The 8,287-nt window shown below is 36.8% G+C and overlaps 1 non-coding gene across 1 annotated transcript; it reads left to right on the plus strand.

Moving 5' to 3' along the window:
* The first annotated feature begins 4,662 nt into the window (after positions 1 to 4,662).
* On the plus strand, positions 4,663 to 4,766 carry LOC112781185 (small nucleolar RNA R71). The gene has a single exon (XR_003191977.1). It is a non-coding gene; the product is annotated as a small nucleolar RNA R71 (small nucleolar RNA).
* Positions 4,767 to 8,287: the final 3,521 nt, after the last annotated feature.

An 8,287-nucleotide genomic window follows, 5' to 3' on the forward strand; every position in this document is an offset into this window, starting at 1 on the left:
CATGTTGAAGTGCAAATGAATATCTTAGAAGCGGAATAAGTTGAATTGAATAGAAAAACAGTAGTACTTTGCATTAATTCATGAGGAACAGCAGAGCTCCACACCTTAATCTATGGAGTGTAGAAACTCTACCGTTTGAAAATACATAAGTGAAAGGTTCAGGCATGGCTGAGAGGCCAGCCCCCAAACGTGATCAATATGATCTAAAGATGAACTAAAAATCATAAGATGTCTAATAAAATAGTAAAAAGTCCTGTTTATACTAAACTAGTTACTAGGGTTTACAGAGATAAGTAATTGATGCATAAATCCACTTCTGGGGCCCACTTGGTGTCTGCTTGGGATGAGCTTGAATGTTACACGTGCAGAGGCTCTTTCTGGGGTTGAACGCCAAGTTGTAGCGTGTTTTTGGCGTTCAACTCTGGTTCGTGACGTGTTTCTGGCGTTTAACTCCAGACTGCAGCGTAGAACTGGCATTCAACGCCCTTTTGCGTCGTCTAAACTCGGCCAAAGTATGGACTATTATATATTTCTGGAAAGCCCTGGATGTCTACTTTCCAAATCAATTAGAAGCGCGCCATTTTGACTTCTGTAGCTCCAGAAAATCCACTTTGAGTGCAGGGAAGTCAGAATCCAACAGCATCAGCAGTCCTTCTTTAACCTCTGAATCTGATTTTTGCTCAAGTCCCTCAATTTCAGCCAGAAAATACCTGAAATCATAGAAAAACATACAAACTCATAGTAAAGTCCAGAAATGTGAATTTAACATAAAAACTAATGAAAACATCCCTAAAAGTAACTAGATTCTACTAAAAACATGCTAAAAACAATGCCAAAAAGCGTATAAATTATCCGCTCATCACAACACCAAACTTAAATTGTTGCTTGTCCCCAAGCAACTGAAAATAAAATAGGATAAAAAGAAGAGAATATACTATAAATTCAAAACTATCAATGAAACATAGCTCCAATCAGATGAGCGGGACTTGTAGCTTTTTGCCTCTTGAATAGTTTTGGCATCTCACTTTATCCATTGAGGTTCAGAATGATTGGCATCTATAGGAACTTAGAGTTCAGATAGTGTTATTGATTCTCTTAGTTCAGTATGTTGATTCTTGAACACAACTACTTTATGAGTCTTGGCCGTGGCCCTAAGCACTTTGTTTTCCAGTATTACCACCGGATACATAAATGCCACAGACACATAATTGGGTGAACCTTTTCAGATTGTGACTCAACTTTGCTAAAGTCCCCAATTAGAGGTGTCCAGGGTTCTTAAGCACACTCTTCTTTTGCTTTGGACCTTGACTTCAACCGCTCAGTCTCAAGTTTTCACTTGACACCTTCACGCCACAAGCACATGGTTAGGGACAGCTTGGTTTAGCCGCTTAGGCCAGGATTTTATTCCTTTAGGCCCTCCTATCCACTGATGCTCAAAGCCTTGGGATCCTTTTTATTACCCTTACCTTTTGGTTTTAAGGGCTATTGGCTTTTTGCTCTTGCCTTTTGGTTTTAAGAGCTTTTGGCTTTTTCTAGTTGCTTTTTCTTTCTATTTTTTTTCGCTTTTTTTTTTCTCTGCAAGCTTTGTTCTTTGTTGCTTTTTCTTGCTTCAAGAATCATTTTTATGATTTTTCAGATTATCAAATAACATGTCTCCTTGTCATCATTCTTTCAAGAGCCAACATATTTAACATTCATAAACAACAACTTCAAAAGACATATGCACTGTTCAAGCATTCATTCAGAAAACAAAAAGTATTGTCACCACATCAATATAATTAAACTAATTTCAAGGATAAATTCGAAACTTATGTTCTTCTTGTTCTTTTGAATTAAAATATTTTTCATTTAAGAGAGGTGATGGATTCATATTCACTTACTTTAAGGCATAAACACTTAGACACTAATGATCATGTAGTAAGACACAAATATAAATAAACATAAAGCTCAAAAATCGAAAAACAGGAATAAATAGACAAGGAGATTAAGGAATGAGTCCACCTTAGTGAGGATGGCGTCTTTCTCTTCTTGAAGAACCAATGTTGCTTTTGAGCTCCTCTATGTCTCTTCCTTGTCTTTGTTGCTCCTCCTTAGTGATTTTTGGTATTTCTATCCTCAGTTGCTCCCAATAATTATGTGGAGAAAATGTATCCCCTGAGGTATCTCAGGGATCTCTTGATTTGCAGTCAAATGTTGTACCACTGAGCTATAGATCCTTTACATTAATCTCTCCATCTCCCATGACTTGGAGGTGGAAGCTTTTGTCTTCTCTTTTCTCTTCTCTCTTCTTTCTTTTTTTTTTTTGAGGTTTCTCTGGCCTTAGGTGCCATCAATGGTTATGGAAAAGCAAAATAAGCAATGCTTTTACCACACCAAACTTAGAATGTTGCTCGCCCTCGAGCAAAAGAAGAAAGAATAGATGAAGAAGAAGATGTGGAAAAAAAACTAGGATTATTAGGAGGGAAGGTGGGGATCCTGTGGGGTCCACAGATCCTGAGATGATCTTGTGAGGTCCACAGATCTTGAGGTGTCAAGGATTTACATCCCTGCACCAATTAGGCATGTAAAATGCCTTTGCATGCAATTCTGGCGTTTAAACGCCGAACTGATGCTTGTTCTGGGCGTTTAACGCCCAGATGCAGCATATTTCTGGCGTTGAACGCCAGCTTCATGCTTGTTTCTGGCGTTCAGCGCCAGCTCCATGCTCTGTTCTGGCATTGAATGCCAAATAGATGCTCCTTACTGGCATTTGAACGCCAATGAACTCCTCCTCCAGGGTGTTCTATTTTTTATGCTGTTTTTGATTTTTCTTCAATTTTTTCAGTTGTTTTTGTGACTCCACATGATCATGAACCTATGAAGACATATAACTAATAAAAAATATAATTAGATAAATAAAAATTGAGTTGCCTCCCAACAAGCGCTTCTTTAATGTCAATAGCTTGACAATGGGCTCTCATGGAGCCTCACAGATGTTCAGAGCATTGTTGAGACTCCCCAACACCAAACTTAAAGTTTGGATATGGGAGTTCAACACCAAACTTAGAATTTGGTTGTGGCCTCCCAACACCAAACTTAGAGTTTGATTGTGAGGGCTCTAGTTGACTCTGTTTTGAGAGAAGCTTACTGTGCCTCTTTCCCATGTTTACAGAAGGATGTCCTTGAGTTTTAAACTCAAGGGAGTCCTCATTCAATTGAAGGACTAATTCACCTCTGTCAACATCAATCACAGCTCTTGCTGTGGCTAGGAAGGGTCTTCCAAGGATGATGGATTCATTCTCATCCTTCCCAGTATCTAGGATTATGAAATCAGCAGGGATGTAAAGGCCTTCAACCTTTACTAGTATGTCCTCTACTTGTCCATAAGCCTATTTTTTGGAATTATCTGCCATCTCTAATGAGATTTTAGCAGCTTGTACCTCAAAGATTCCCAATTTCTCCATTACAGAGAGTGGCATGAGGTTTATCCCTGACTCAAGGTCACATAGAGCCTTCTCAAAGGTCATGGTGCCTATGGTACAAGGTATTAGGAACTTTCCAGGATCCTGTTTCTTCTGAGGCAACGTCAGTTGATCCAGATCACTTAGTTCATTGGTGAACAAGGGAGGTTCATCTTCCCAAGTCTCAATACCAAATAATTTGGCATTCAGCTTCATGATTGCACCAAGGTACTTGGTAACTTGCTCCTCAGTAACATCCTCATTCTCTTCAGAAGAGGAATACTTATCAGAGCTCATGAATGGCATAAGGAGGTTCAATGGAATCTCTATGGTCTCTAGATGAGTCTTAGATTCCTTTGGTTCTTCAGAGGGAAACTCCTTATTGATCACTGGACGTCCCAGGAGGTTTTCCTCCTTGGGATTCACGTCCTCCCCTTCCTCTTTGGATTCGGCCATGATGGTTATATCAATGGCCTTGCACTCTCCTTTTGGATTTTCTTCTGTATTACTTGGGAGAGTACTAGGAGGGATTTTAGTGATCCTTTTACTCAGCTGGCCCACTTGTGCTTCCAAATTTCTAATGGAGGACATTGTTTCATTCATGAAACTCACAGTGGCCTTAGATAGATCAGAGACTAAGTTTGCTAAATTAGAGGTATTTTGTTCAGAGTTCTCTGTCTATTGCTGAGTGGATGATGGAAAAGGTTTACTATTGTTAAACCTATTTCTTCCACCATTATTAAAGCCTTGTTGAGGCTTTTGTTGATCCTTCCATGAGAGATTTGGGTGATTTCTCCATGAGGGATTATATGTGTTTCCATATGGTTCACCCATATAATTCACCTCTGCTATTGCAGGGTTCTCAGGATCATAAGCTTCTTCTCCAGAAGATGTTTCTTGAGTACTGTTGGATGCAGCTTGCATTCCATTCAGACTCTGAGAAATCATATTGACTTGCTGAGTCAATATTTTATTCTGAGCCAATATGGCATTCAGAGTATCAATTTCAAGAACTCCCTTCTTCTGAGGCGTCCCATTGCTCACAGGATTCCTCTCAGAAGTGTACATGAACTGGTTATTAGCAACCATGTCAATGAGTTCTTGAGCTTCTGCAGGCGTTTTCTTTAGGTGAATGGATCCACCTGTAGAAGTATCCAATGACATCTTAGCTAATTCAGATAGACCATCATAGAATATATCCAGGATGGTCCATTATGAAAACATGTCAGAAGGACACTTTTTGGTCAGTTGCTTGTATCTCTCCCAAGCTTCATAAAGGGATTCACCTTCTTTCTGTCTGAAGGTTTGAACATCCACTCTAAGCTTGCTCAGCTTTTGAGGAGGAAAGAACTTGGCTAAGAAAGCCGTGACCAGCTTATCCCAAGAGTTCAGGCTATCTTTGGGTTGAGAGTCCAACCACACTCTAGCTCTGTCTCTTACAGCAAAAGGGAAAAGCATGAGCCTGTAGACTTCAGGATCTACTCCATTAGTCTTAACAGTATCACATATCTGCAAGAATTCAGTTAAGAACTGAAAAGGATCTTCAGATGGAAGTCCATGGAACTTGCAGTTCTGCTGCATCAGAGAAACTAATTGAGGTTTCAGCTCAAAATTGTTTGCTCCAATGGTGGGGATGGAGATGCTTCTTCCATGTAAATTGGAATTAGGTGCAGTAAAGTCACCAAGCATCCTCCTTGAATTATTATTATTTTCGGCTGCCATCTTCTCTTCTTGTTCGAAAATTTTTGAAAGCTGATTGCTGGATTGTTGTAATTTAGCTTCTCTTAGTTTCCTCTTCAGAGTCCTTTCAGGTTCTGGATCTGCTTCAACAAGAATATTCTTGTCCTTGCTCCTGCTCATATGAAAAAGAGGGAACAGAAAAATAATAATAGGGATCCTTTTTACAACAGTATAGAGGTTCCTATGTGAGTAGAAGAAAAGAAGAAGAAAAGAATGTAATGTAAGGAAAGAAACACAAGGGTGAGGAGAGCAGAGATGTGAGATGAAGAAAGGTGTTAGTAGATGAATAAAGAAATAGAATGAGATGAGAGAGAAAGAGAATTTTCGAAAATTATTTTTGAAAAATGGTTAGTGATTTTCGAAAATTAAAAGAAGAATTAAATTAAAATTGAATTTTGAAACAATTAGTTAATTAAAAAGAATTTTTGAAAAAGAGGGAGATATTTTTGAAAATTAGAGAGAGAGGGTTAGTTAGGTAGTTTTGAAAAAGATAAGAAATAAACAAAAAGTTAGTTAGTTAGTTGAAACAAATTTTGAAAATCAATTTTGAAAAGATAAGAAGATAAGAAGTTAGAAGGGATATTTTAAAATCAAATTTTTGAAAAAGATAATATTTTTAAAAAGATATGATGGAAAAGATATGATTTTGAAAAAGATAAGATAGAAAGATATTTTTGAAAAGATATGATTGAAATTAGTTTTGAAAAAGATTTGATTTTTAAAATCACAATTAATGACTTGATTCACAAGAAATCACAAAATATGATTCTAGAACTTAAAGTTTGAATCTTTCTTAACAAGCAAGTAACAAGCTTGAAATTTTGAATCAAAACATTAATTGATGATGTTATTTTCGAAAATTATGTGATAAAGATAAGAAAAAGATTTTTGAAAAATATTTTTAAAATTTTAGAAAATAACTAAGAAAAATGAAAAAGATTTGATTTTTGAAAAAGATTTTGAAAAAGATAAGATTTTTAAATTGAAAATTTGATTTGACTCATAAGAAACAATTGAATTTTTTTAAAAATTTTTGAAAAAGTCAATCAAAATTTTTGAAATTTATGAGAGAAGAAAGGAAAGATATTTTTTTTATTTTTGAATTTTTAATGATGAAAGAGAAAAATATGAAAATGATGCAATGCATGAAAATTTTGGATCAAAACAATGAATGCATGCAAGAATGCTATGAATGTCAAAATGAACACCAAGAACACTTTGAAGATCATGATGAACATCAAGAACTTATTTTTGAAAATTTTATATGCAAAGAAAACATGCAAGACACCAAACTTAGAAATCTTTCATGTTCAGACACTATGAATGCAAGAATGCATATGAAAAACAACATGCAACGCAAAACCATATAATATGAAGATCAATCAAGAAGGGTTATCAAGAACAACTTGAAGATCATGAAGAATACTATGAATGCATGATTTTTTTCGAAAAATGCAAGATGAACATGCAATTGACACCAAACTTAAAATCTGACTCAAGACTCAAACAAGAAACACAAAATATTTTTTTGATTTTTATGATTTTCTAAATTTTTTTTTTGTATTTTTCAAAAATTAATTTGAAAAAGAAAAATAAGGATTCCAAAATTTTTAATATGAATTCCAGGAATCTTGTACACTTAGTCTAAAGCTCCAATCTGAGGGTTAGACATGGCTTAATAGCCAGTCAAGCTTTAGCATGTAAATCTTTTGGATCTGGAACAGCAGCAGGTGGATTAGCAACAACTAGCTTGCTCTTGATAATGATGGGTTGGAAGCCCCAGTCTAAATGAATTTAGACATGGCTTTACAGCCAGTCAGGCTTCAACATGCTTCATGAAACTCTAGAATTCATTCTTAAAAATTCTGAAGAACAATATATTTTTGAAAAGATTTATAATTTTTTTTGAAAAATTTTTTGAAAATAAAACAAAAAGAAAATTACCTAATCTGAGCAACAAGATGAACCGTCAGTTGTCCAAACTTGAACAATCCCTGGCAACGGCGCCAAAAACTTGGTGCACGAAATTGTGATCTCAGGAAACGGCGCCAAAAACTTTGTACGCACGTCTTAATAAATCGTTTTTCATTCACAACTTCGATACAACTAACCAGCAAGTGCACTGGGTCGTCCAAGTAATAAACCTTACGTGAGTAAGGGTCGATCCCACGGAGATTGTTGGTATGAAGCAAGCTATGGTCATCTTGTAGATCTCAGTCAGGCGGATATCAAGTGGTTATGGAGTTTTCGAAAATAAATAATAAATAGGCAGAAAATAAAGATAGAAATACTTATGTATATCATTGGTGAGAATTTCAGATAAAGGTATAGAGATGCTTTCGTCCCTCTGAACTTCTGCTTTCCTGCTGTCTTCATCCAATCAGTCCTACTCCTTTCCATGGCTGGCTTTATGTAAGAACATCACCATTGTCAATGGCTACTTTTCATCCTCTCTGTGAAAATGGTCCGATGTGCTGTCACTGCATGGCTAATCATATGAAGGCATCACCGTTGTCAATGGCTGCTTCCCATCCTCTCTGTGAAAATGGTCTGATGCGCTGTCACTGCATGGCTAATCATCTGGAGGTTCTCGATCATACTGGAATAGGATTCACCCTCCTTTTGCGTCTGTCACTACGCCCAGCACTCGCGAGTTTGAAGTTCGTCACAGTCATTCAATCCCTGAATCCTACTCGGAATACCACAGACAAGGTTTAGACTTTCCAGATTCTCATGAATGCCGCCATCAATCTAGCTTATACCACGAAGATTCTGATTAAGGATCCAAGAGATAATCATCCAATCTAAGGTGGAACGGAAGTGGTTGTCAGGCACGCGTTCGTGGGGGAATGATGATGATTGTCACGTTCATCACATTCATGTTGAAGTGCGAATGAATATCTTAGAAGAGGAATAAGTTGAATTGAATAGAAAAACAGTAGTACTTTGCATTAATTCATGAGGAACAGCAGAGCTCCACACCTTAATCTATGGAGTGTAGAAACTCTACCGTTTGAAAATACATAAGTGAAAGGTTCAGGCATGGCCGAGAGGCCAGCCCCCAATCGTGATCAATATGATCTAAAGATGAACTAAAAATCATAAGA

This window comes from Arachis hypogaea, chromosome 19 (assembly GCF_003086295.3).
Source record: "Arachis hypogaea cultivar Tifrunner chromosome 19, arahy.Tifrunner.gnm2.J5K5, whole genome shotgun sequence".
In the NCBI taxonomy this organism is placed as follows: domain Eukaryota; kingdom Viridiplantae; phylum Streptophyta; class Magnoliopsida; order Fabales; family Fabaceae; genus Arachis; species Arachis hypogaea.